The following is a 12,654-nucleotide window of genomic DNA, read 5'->3' on the forward strand; positions in this document are numbered from 1 at the left end:
AGATGCAAAATGGTTGGATGGAATTTGTTATGCAGTTGGTAAGACTGTTTTATTTTGTATTTGGGGTGAGTGACAGCTGCAGCTGCCAAAATCAAAGCGTAAAGGTTAAAACAAAATGAGGATGGCAATGTTCTACTACAATTTAACTATCACTATCACCTACTATCGTGTATTTCTTTAAAAAAAAAACGGATCTGCGTGAGTTACACGTGAGCACAACAACTGAAGTTCTTACAGAAAAAAACACATTTTATTGGACTTAAATACTCTTTTTTTACTATCAATTCCACAAGATTTCATTCCAGATTTCATAACTGATACCTGTTCTTTGACACCAAAACATGAACACAAACCTTAAAAAAACTTCAAACTAAGTGTTATCAAAGTGGTATTAAAGTTATATTAAGGTGGTACTATACGGTACTTATTCTCATATAAAACTTAGCTCTTTTACTGTGATTGTAGGTTTGGCGAAAAAAGAACTGAATTAATTTTCAAACGCCATCTGTTGTTTCTTTGCTTCAAAAGTCTTTATTATTTTAATAACTATTTTTTATTTTGCATACAAATACACGCATGACTGCCAAATACTATTATTTTATAAATTTCAAATAAAGTCATAATTTTATCATACATTTTGTTATTAAATTAATGTTGCTGTTGTTTGTGATATTTAAGATTTAGTTGGCATATAAAACTAAGTATGTTTGGAACTCTTAGTTTAGTTAAAACAAATTAGTAAAAAAATGTAACTTTCAGTTTAGTTAAAACTAAATACCAAAAAAGTGGAACTTTCAGTTTAGTTAAAAACAAAATAGCAAAAAAAACTAATTTTTAATTTAGTTAACATAAAATAGCAAATGGTTTTAAAAACTTTACTTTACGTGTATTAAAATCAAACTAGCAAAAATAGATCTTTAGAATTTTTAAAAATTTTCTTTCTGGATTTTTTCTCTGTAGTTCATCGCTTTAATGGTAAATTTCATTCATTCAGATAGTTGAAAAATTCTTCTTGTGTGAGATTATTTTCCCCGAAGTGATATCGCCTAATCTCCTTAAGTATAGGGCAAGTCGCCACAAAGTGTAATATGTCTTCCCTTTCGTGTAGATTGCAAATATTACATGTTATAGTTCTCTTTCTCTCTGTTCGATGTGGCAGTTAATTCAATTTTAAAAGCTCTCCTCTTATTTTGAAAACTGTGCCTATTACTAAACAAGAGTAGGCATTGTTGAAATAATTCCACTCATTCATTGACAATCTCGGCGCTTCGATGAATGATACTCATTTCATTTGATACTCTCATCTACGTCTGTAAGAGATATGACTTCGTACGAAGACCGTTTCCAGTTATCAGCATTCATGTCCAAGAAATTAATCGTCATACCGCAGTTGGCAGCAAGATTAATCCAATCCTTACAAAATAGCTTTTTGTTAAGAACTGCATACTGAAGAATAAGCTGTGGCAGCCTAGTGTCCTCCATTTTTAAAACTTTTAGCAAATAATCTGCATTTAATTTCAGTGTTGGGACTTGGGTGTCCTGTTTCCAGGTAGTACATATGTGCATACTTTGGGGTACTTATAGGCAGGTAGAATATTTTTCTTAGAAAAAATCTCAAAAGATATTTCACTGGTTCAAATTTACCCACTCCCCAAACATGGCCATTGCATTAAAAACTCGGTACTTAATGTTGACAGATATAAGTCTATTACTGAAGATTCTTCTCCAATTTGCGCAAATCGCTGATTTCGCTTTGTTCAATTTTGTTTTAGGATGCGAATCTGCATTTAAATTGAATGTTACCTCCATTCCCACTCTACCTGATCCATTTTTAAAAATCAGAACTTTGGATTTATCTGTGTTTACCTCCAGTCCCCAAAGATTGCAATATTCAACAAGTTTGTTAATCATCAGTTGAAGTGATGATAGTGACTCAGCTGAATACACTATGTCATCCGCGTACATAATTGTCTTTATACTTAGATTTCCAATGTTTACTCCGAAAGTAAGCCAATCAGTTAGATCGTCGAGAAACAGTGCAAAAAGCAATGGGCTTAAGTTGTCGCATCTATCAGATTGGTTTGAAACGACAACAGGTGTCCCACAAGGCTGCAATTTAAGCCCAATCCTTTTCGCTTTATTTATTGATGACATTTCCGATGTTCTTCCAGGAGGAATATCTTTTGCCGACATACAAGTAAAAGTTTTACTCTATGCTGATGACCTAGTATTGCTGGCGGAAAACCCTTTCACTCTACAGCTGCAAATAAACATTTTAAATACACTCTGCGAGAAATGGGGGTTAGCTATCAATACTAGTAAAACTAAGGTGATGATTTTTGAGACTCGTCAAAGAAGAAGGCTTCCCGAAGAGAATTGGCAACTAAATAATATTGCTATTGAAGTGGTGCAGGAATTTAAGTATCTGGGAATTTTAATCACACACAACCTTAACTTCGCAAAGCATGTTAAGAATAAAAGTAATGAGGATAAATTAGCTTTGAGCATAATGTGGCCCAAGTTCTTTACGAACCAAGAAATGGATCTGTTGTCAAAATACCGTGTGTTTCGCGCGACTGTGAATACATGCATGTGCTATGGTACCCCGGTTTTCGGACATACTTATATAGAGGCGTTCGAAGCAGTACAAAGATATTTCTTCAAGCGCTTATTTAGATAGTAAGATTGTTGCAAACGAGGGCTTCACCATTTAAGGATTGGAACGAGTTAGCCCTAGCCTACAGAACTAATCTTCCCCTAAGTGAAACAAACGTTGATGAATGGCCGGGGTTTTTTGCTAATGTCATCGCTTAAATAGATGAATAAATTTACACCCAGCATCTATCTAGAGCAAATGAAACTACATCTAGAAATATGTATAAGAACCTCAATCACCAGTTACCCTCGGAAACGAATTATTTCTGTACTGAATGTTCGGCCGAAGCTATAAGCTACATATTCAGATTTCGTGTCGAATTGTTAAACTTAAACTTTATGCCCCGCCGAGCTGACTTGTCACAAATTAGCGAGCTTTGCAACAGACGAGAGAATGAAGATACAATCCATTTTATTGCGATCTGTCCAATGCTGCAGGAAATCCGACGATTGTATTTCGAATCATGTCATCTCACCCTAAACCGACTCTATGAAATACTCAATGGAGCGATAGGATGGTCTACCCTCTATAAGTACTGCAAATACGCCTTAGCATATCGCAATAGTTATGTAACTTAAAACAGCAGTTGTTGCAGTTCAAGCACCAAAATTTTTGTTGATATCTTTTGTGTTTCAAATCACTTTAAAATTGAAAACGTATAAATATATTTGTGTTTCAAATCATTTCAAAATTAGTATGGTGTTTCAAATCATATTAAAATTGTTAAATTTCTCAATTGAATTGTGTAAATCTAATTTTGAGTTACTTTATGCTTTTTTGAATTTGTATACACTAAAAAAAAACATGTTACTTATATTTATTTTATTTCATTTTTATTCTTTATAACACTAAATGAAATGTCATATCAGGCAGACGGCAGAATAAGCCATGTCATTATTCTTAAGAAAAGAAATATTGTTAATCAAAATGTTTTGTTAATAAAGAAGTTATCTATCTCTCTATCTACCACTTTAATAATGCAAATAAAATGTTTAAAAAATATTCAATACTGTGTTTTTAAGGTTATCACCTTAACCATTTTTAGACAAATATTACTTGCAAAGATTTAAAAATGTATGAAAATTTTTCGAAAATAAAATACCAAAATTATTCATATTGAAGACAGATGAATTAAGAAACCTTATATATACACTACATTTTTTTTAATTTCAAAAATTATATTTCAAAAACCTGACGTGAGAGACAGATTTTGAGGTCGCATTCTACTGAGTCCATCAGAAACCTTCTTAGGAAAAGTATAATTTGATTGAAAGTTAAATAAGTTTAAGTATAATATTAATTTATTATATTTTTTTGTATTAATTTGACAACTCATTATTTTTATAAAACCTTTTTCAAACAGATTTTGAAATTTCCTCCACAGTAAAAATTGTTATACCAAGTATGTTCGTATATGATTGCAAGAAAATATTTATTTAGTTTCATATTTGGCAATATTCTAGTACTTTAAACATTATTTTGAAAATGTTTTTCATTTCTAAATAAACTAAATACTAAAAACTAAATAAAGAAAGGAAAAATAACGTATTTTTTTGAAGAAAAAGTATCATAAAACTGATGCAAGGCGATAAATTATGTACAAACATTACTCAATAAACTGATAAACGAAAAATTAATTATTCTACAATCTTTCTTAAAATCTTTGTATACAATAAATATGATTCTAAACCATTTTAAGATGTTTAAATAATGATTTAGGAAAAATAGTTCTCGGCACCAGTAACTCTGACATAAATTGCATTCGAAAATATTTGATCGGTTTTTCCTACTTCATAATATTTCCTTTTCTTCGCAATTACAAAAAAAAAAGCTTTAAAGAAGAAAATAACATTCAATAGCTTAAAATGACAAACGAAATTGATACCTGGGATGAGACACCCTGTATAGGAAGAAACTTAACTTTTGCACTCCAATACTCCATCGAAATCCAATTCACACCACCAATTTCTTAGCTCTGCATCGTTTAAGTTCGCTTGAGTCATTTCTGATAGCTGCGCTATTAACATAGTGTGGGACGAGATACACTAGTAAGCCCCAACTGTGCTGTGCATCGTCGTCGTCGCTTTTAAAGCTTCAGCAGTTGGTAGTTTAAAACTGACGACTCAGTTAGTGTCGCGCATACAATCGGGCCAGGTGAACGGAGCCAACACTAAATTTTGAAAGTATCTTACACTCAAAGAGCTCCAGCGAAAATACCTCTTCGTTTTCTTTGATTTTGTTTTGGGTACCGATACCCAAAAGCCAAAATACTGGTTTCCTAACAACTCTATACCACAAATAGTGCTCGATTACGCTGTGTGAACAGATTGCGCTGCTTAAAGTGAGGTAAAGATACAAAAGAAACAAAATGTGCAATCGCTGTTAGATACTTAGCACTTGCATTCACCACACCACACCATACCAGCACCATCACAACTCTCCCACTCTTATTATTACTGCCGGGATGGGTTTTAAATCCAGAATAAAAATTAAGTTTCCATTGAAACAATCAGCAATAAGTTGCTTACCAAAAGTCCAATTAATTTTCTGCTAACATTACATAAAAATAAAATTCGGGCCAAAATAATAAACCAAAAAAAAAACAAAAACTCGACCTACATAATTGTTGGAAGCAATTAAGCTGACTTGACATTACTACGCTACGGTACAATATTAAACTCTTTATGACTAGCAACTATATCATCGTGTGTTGGAAGATATTATTTAACAAGTTTAAATAAAGTTTCTTGTTATTTTTCTTCTTCCTTGGGCTTGCTACAACCAAGACCTATAATCCGAAGTAAGACGGTTAAGGCGTTGCAGATGGCTAGATAGCTAGCTACCTATGATAACTTCTAGCGTTATATTGTCCGCAAAAGTAGACATTTTTGTATCTAATATTAGTAGTTGTCTTTTGCCTTGTTATAGAGTCGTATCTAGTATCTAGTGCATCAACAGAAAAAAGTGAATAATTATAAATTTCAAAATGTTTTTGTGTGATTGTTGTTTTTTGTTTTACGCAATTTGAGTTTCCAGTTTTGAATACACTTTTGCAACTTTTATAGTAACTTAAAGATATTTAAAAGGTGATATCCTAGCAGCATCGATACTATACTTATGTTTTTTTGTTTTTTTTTTTTGATATGCTTACAAAAACAAACAAGCTGTGTATTATGTAAACAATTTTAATCATAATTAATTTCAAACGTGGTGGTTTATGTTTGTTAAAAAGTAACGTAAAAGAAGAGAAAAAGTTGAAACAAAAAGTTAATAGTTTGCAATGTGTTGAAATTAATGGATATTAATGGTGGTATGATATGAGCACATACCTGCCACACAAATAAAATACAAAAAAAAAGCAAGAAAGAGCTAAAGGAAAAACTGAAAAATTTATATTAACAATAATTGTTGTGCAATTAATAAACAACGACTTAAATATTCATCATATTTAAGCATTTATTGGATTACGTGGAAATCGCAAGTTTTTAATATCTTCTTTTATTTAATTTCTATTTCTGTGTTCCTTTAAGTAATTAAAAATTATTCTTAAAACATATTTGATTTGAAATTATAGGTTTTATTGTACAATTTCTTATAAGGTTGATACCCATATTAAGGTACTACCTGTTGGGCTATCATGCCAGGGGTCTTGAGTTCAAACCCTGCTTGTAACATCTAAAGTTTTTTTCACGGGTAGGTACTCCCTCTTGCAAGGAATTGAGAATTTCTCCAAGAGTTATTCTTGTCATGAAAAGTGCTTTCTCAAATTAACCGTTCGGATTCGGCTTGAAAAACTGTAGGTCCCCTCCAATCCTGGCAACATAACTCGCACACAGGAATGAATGAGAGTTGTAAATCACTAGGCCCTAATTCTCAACGGACTGTTGCGCCACTCAATTTATTTATTTTTGTATTAAGGTTGTATATAAAAACATAATTGCTTTGCATTTTAAATATACTAAGCTGGAGTTAACCGAACAGCTGTTTTTAATCTCAAGAAGTGTTTAGTTTGTTCTTTTTGGTTAAAATCTAAAAATGTTAGCTGTACTCAGGAAAATGAAAAATATTGTTCGACGAACTAATGATGTTTTGTATATTCTTATATATTTTAAGAATAAAATTAGAAGTTTAAGGCAAAAGTTCTTTTGAAATACTTACATATGTATGTATGTATAATAGATAGGTTAAGATTTCTATTGAGAGCTCATTGAACAGAAACGTTGAAAACGGTGGAAAATAAATGATCCATCGTATCTACAAAACTATAGGACTATAGAAGTTTAAAAGGATAATAATTAGTTTAATAATTAGACCCTAAAATGTCTTGAACCTTTTTGCCAAGATCAAGTCCTATTTCATAATTTATATTTCATTGATTATATTGAATTATCTTTTTTGTGTATCCAATTCGGTATTGAAAACACAAACTTTTCCCGATTTTCAAGTTAGCTGCTTACTTTTTTTCTTTCAAAAGTACTTATTAAGTTAATAAGATAGGGAAACCTTTAATAAAGCAAAGGAGTTTTGTTGCAGCCCTTGTATTGGAACTTGATCCATTCACAGTCTTCTTTTATGACAAACGATGTAGTTCAATGTGCAATACCAACATTGTTTTCTAGCTCAACTGGTACTTTCACAGAATCTTAGCACTGTTCCTAGTTTCAAAATGTTTGTTGCAAAAAAAATCAAGAACATTCAAAACCTCGTGTTTATAACAGTGTTTTCTGAAAAATAATAGTTATCTATCTATCAAACATCAATCTGTTGAAAGTTAATATGTAGTCACATTATTGTTATATTTAAGATTTCTTAGAATTTCGCTTTGGTAAAATAGTGAGTACCCAGGTGTTGTCAAAACACAATCCGTTGTTAATTGGACATAAAACAGAATATTTTAGAACTAAAAAACTGTCCATTATCTTGTTGGCAATGACATTCTTTTGTTAGCGCTTTAGAGAAAGCTAATCGCCGCCAATTATACGATACCAGTGAGTGTTATGACTGAACTTGAGCGAGTTAGTAATTCTATGGGACCAATCTTTTTTCACACTCGTACTGTGGCAAGAGTCCTTAGAGAATTAAACACACATAAGTCCGCTGGTCAAGATGGTATCCCCGCTATTGTTCTTCAACGCTGGCAAAACCACTGCGTAAGCTTTTTCATCTGTCCTACTCCTCAGTTCTCCTTCCGAGAGAATGGAAAACTGAATTTGTCCAGCCCATCCCCAAAAAGACGAATCTTCATCGCCCTCTAATTACCGACCGATTGCACTTACGTCCCCTCTTTCCAAGGTCATGGAAACGCTGATTAATTATCAGCTCAAGAAATATCTTGAAGTTCGAAAGCTTCTTAATGACCGGCAGTAGGCTTTCGAAGTAATAGGTCCACTGGTAATCTCATGGTTCATCTCACCGAACAGTGGAGCAAATCCTTACATCACTTTGGAGAAAGTAAGATTATTGCACTTGTTATTTCAAAAGTATTTGATAGGGTTTGGCATCAGCCTCTCTTATTAAAAATACGTGCTTTCGGTTTTCATGAATCCCTCCTTCATTGGATTAGTAATTACCTTTCGAATCGTTCAATACAAGTAGTATTGGATGGATTCAAGTCTGAAAACCATAAAATAAATGCTTGTGTGCCATAGGACTCTGTTCTATCTCCAACACTCTTTTTCATTTTTATTAATGATCTCCTGTCTGCAAAATCTAATCCAATACATTGTTTCGCTGACGATAGTAATCTTAGCTTTTCATATTCAGACTCACATCCCTTTTCTTCGGATGTGGAACTGCAACGACAAAATATGATAAGCTCATTAAATTCCGACCTAAACAGCATTGTTCAATGGGGATTAAAAAACCGAGTGGAATTTAATAACGCAATGCTGTCTTGTATCGTTAAAGCGAGATATACCCCCATTGCCATTATCTATAGATGGCACTTGCATCAATGAGACTGAACATCTCGATATTCTCGGTATGTGTGTCACCAACCAGCTCTTGTGGAATGATCACATACGCGATGTCACCAAAAATGCCGCAGGGTGTTTGGGTTTCCTTAGGCGATGCAAGAAATATTTCACCCCTTCTGATCTGGCTGTTATCTAAAAAACTTATAAACATCCAACGCTTGGGTATAACTCCTATCTCTGGGCTAGTGCTCCTGCAATATACTTAAGCATCTTGGATAGTATTGAACGTAGAGCATTTAAATATAGATAGATGATAATATCATCATAAGTTCATTTACTTCGATTGAACATCGTCGTAAGGTTAACAGTTTATGTTCTAGTGAAATAGCCAGTTGTATTCTTTCCCTTAAACAGTTCAACCGTAATATTCTCGCTTCCAGGAATGCTCATAAGTATACCCTCGAGCCCAACTTCAGCCGTACTGTCAAATACAGAGATTCATTCTTTAGCTGTACTACGCGAATGGGAAATGCCTTACCACACTCTCTCTTTCCTAGTCATTGCAAAGTTCAGGAATTCAAAACCAATGTGCACCCACATCTCCTTTTAAATTCTCTCTCCTCTTTCTAGTGCTCACACTGTGCCTCTGCATAATAAGGGTAGTAATGTCCCCTTGAGTGTGTGCTTATTATAAAAAAAAAATGTACGTGTCAAGCTATTTGTCCGCGATAGACTTCTAAACTACTTAACCAATTTCAATCAAATTAGTAAACCGTGTTCAGTTTGATCGAACTTGAAAGATAGGATAGCTTACATCTCCATTTATGATCGCAACATAATGTGTGTACATTTTTTAATTGAATTTTTCAAATTCACTAGATATACCTAAATAGCCTTCGATTAAAGATTGGTTCTTAATTATGCAACGATAAACGTTTGGTCATCAAAAAAACCACCGGAAATATTCTTGAAACAATCATTTTAAAGTTGGAAAGTTTAAAGGAAGAGTAGTCCTGTTGCGACGTATTCCAATCAGATTCTCCCACACCCTTCAGAAGGTTACAATTTCCAGTTCTGTAAATAAGTCTCAAGTTAGTTAGGATTTGAAAATCATGATTTCCACATGGGAAGCTATTTGTTGCATGTTCACGTGAAGGAAAACCGATGAACCTATGTTAGAGAAAGACAGGTAAACCAAAAATGTTCTGCACTGATTAGTGCTAAATTAAATCGTAATTAAAATTATTTACAATTCAAAATAATACATATTATTGTTAGAAGATTTTAAACATCCGCCCTACCTACATACCTTATTTATAATTTTACTGTCACATGGTTTTTTACTAAAAAACTTTCTAATATACTAATTTGTTCCAAATTTCAATAAAACTAATAATACATTTTATTCTTTTGTATTCATTTTTGTTTTACATCAACTGTACAAAAATGTTGATCAATTGTGTTCAAAGTCCTTTCCCTTCAAATCCTAAAAACAGTAAATTTGTATACCAACTTTAACGTTTCCATCTTCGTTCGTAAATAATAATTTCATTGTAATAAGGAGTCACGGAAGTAGAAAATCATTCATGAAGGTCGCCATATTTTTGTTTATAAATGGCATCTACATATGTAAAAAGCATGGTATTGGAAATGTCTGATGTTCTCCTACCGTTTACCTTTAATAGTTTACAACAATGTAATATGACAAAAAAAGTTAGCTACAGAAACGCGTGACCGGGTCAGCCAGTATACTATAAAACGATATATTTACTATACAAATCCCGCGAACCTGATCAGTTTGACTCTATAGCTCTAGCTCGTTTTGAAGTTGTTTTAAGGAATAAAGTTTTGAATTTTCAAATTATTGTACATAAAAACATGTATAGGTTATTATATAATACAAATTACAAAGTCTAGTGTGGAAATTAATGTTAAACCGGTTTAACCTAACAATACTAAAGATCAAAGTTAATAATAATTAAACAAAGCAATCATGCATTTTTTTAATAGATTAATTTTTCATTCTTTTTATAATTTATTGTTTAAGCTGTAAGCTTTTTTCGGATTATAATTGGTTTGAATAATAAGATATATGTATGTACCTAATTAAATCAAATTAAATTATTAGCATACATATAATGTTGGTTGATTAAGGATACATTTTTCAAATACTCTTTCACGAAAATTTGTTCTATCAAATTTATAAAGATAACCATTTTATTATTCACAATTATCTTAAATTGTTCTGGGTGTGAAGCCTTTTTGTAGTACAACGAAAAGTACTTGAAAACTTTTAAAAAAGACACACAGTAAGGAAATATATATGTAGATCGAAAACGCAAACTTTAAATTTTAAAAAAAATTATTTTTGTTTCTTTTAATTTGAAATTTTAGTATGAAAAACAAAAGTTGAATTAGAAAACGTGTTATTGTTTTGTATTTGAATTCACCGAAGTTCTTAACTCTCAATGGAAATATGCCAATTCTACAAGGGAAATTTGTTCTATAGAAATTTAAAAGCATTATTTCTGATGCGGATGCGGATGCGTATGGTCTGTGGCCTGATATGTGAACTGAATACTTAAACAGTCGCTATTGAAGCTATTTCGAAGTTCGTTAACTCTTCGAATGACTTTGTTTTAGTACAAACCTAAAAATAATTGTACTTTTTACGAAATAATATCAAAAACATTAAATAGAATAGTATCGACATGTGTATTTATATTATAAAGATTTTATAAGATTTTCTATAAAAATTAGTAAAATGAGTAACTCGAAGAATCGCATAAACAAATTCTCTCGATAGGAATCGAATATTACTTAATTAGTATTCCTATCATGTAAAGCCTTTGTCTATAGAAAAAAGAAAAATGTGTTCAAATAATTTCACTTTACATTTACGCTCTTTCTCAATCACAACTTTACCTATGTAAGTACTGTGATTTTACATTGCTTTTTTGTTTATGTAAATATTTTGTAGAAAAATGGGATGATTAATCGAGATTTTTAAAACAATTTTTAATGTACATAATGTACTCGTATGTACAGTAATAGATTTCATTTGTAAATACATATGTATGTATAATCATAGCATATCCGGAATTCATTTGTAAATATTACTTCATTGTCACAATAACAAATTAATAGTCAACACTCTAAAGCAAACTTAATCGCTGTTTAGAAAAAACCTTTTAGAATAAAGGGATTTGAAAACTTAGGCAAAGGTTTCAATATGCTAATATTTTTCTTTTCATTTTTAACCATTTTTCCAACGGAGAGCAAAATGTTTATCTTTGTTTTCGTCTGAAAGTATAAATCCTTTTTATAGATTTGTTTAAAAAAAAGCATCGTTAGCAGATGTTCTGTCAAAGCTACTTTGGGTTTCCTTAATTAAAGTAATTTAATTGCAATTTCTTTTTCAAGGTCTAATGTATACATATGCCTTTCGTTCAAGGGTCGAAGTGCATTGTCGTTTGAAATGAATTATAAACTAATACATTTTTTTGTAATCAACTAGTTTTTATTGCCAAACCATAAATTAAAGTTATGGTTTTTCTATCCTCATTTTAATGATTATTCATTAGTAAATATTTTATGTATAGTTTCCTACTTTTATTTATGTATGTATATTTCTAGTTTTTACTAAGTTCAACTTTTTATTAACTTTTAGTCATGTCAAAGTACAAAAGGAAAAGATTTATTCAATTTCTAATAAAAGATATTTTAATAAGAGTATATAAGTAAAAGTTTTTTTTAATGTAGGTCAAAGATTAAGTTTTTTTTATGAATTTTAAATAATTAAAAGTACTTGGTACTCGAACTTTCGACTCTTTACTAAATACAAGGACTTTTGATATATACCAGCATTTTATTTGGATTATAAACGTGCAAACTTTGTTGCAATCAATAACTTTTTGTCGTCAATTCCTTGTGATAATGCCTTGATTAATTTAAGCCTTGATCATGCGTTTGAAAAATTTGCAATGTATCTACATGAAGCTTTTGATATGTATATTCCTTAAGCAGAAATACATTCAGTGCCACCTGACTGTCACAATAGCTTTCTTTTTAATAATTTTATTC

At 31.5% G+C, this 12,654-nt stretch overlaps 1 protein-coding gene across 1 annotated transcript in view; it reads left to right on the top strand.

Moving 5' to 3' along the window:
• The first annotated feature begins 4,721 nt into the window (after positions 1–4,721).
• The window catches only part of LOC129939874 (ABC transporter G family member 20), a 37,414-nt gene continuing 29,481 nt past the window's right edge, over positions 4,722–12,654 (top strand). Inside the window, exon 1 of the mRNA XM_056048052.1 lies at positions 4,722–5,002. The gene's annotated coding sequence lies outside the window, so the exon portion shown is untranslated. The remainder of the gene's footprint in view (positions 5,003–12,654) is intronic.

Source organism: Eupeodes corollae, chromosome 1, assembly GCF_945859685.1.
Source record: "Eupeodes corollae chromosome 1, idEupCoro1.1, whole genome shotgun sequence".
Taxonomy (NCBI): Eukaryota; Metazoa; Arthropoda; class Insecta; order Diptera; family Syrphidae; genus Eupeodes; species Eupeodes corollae.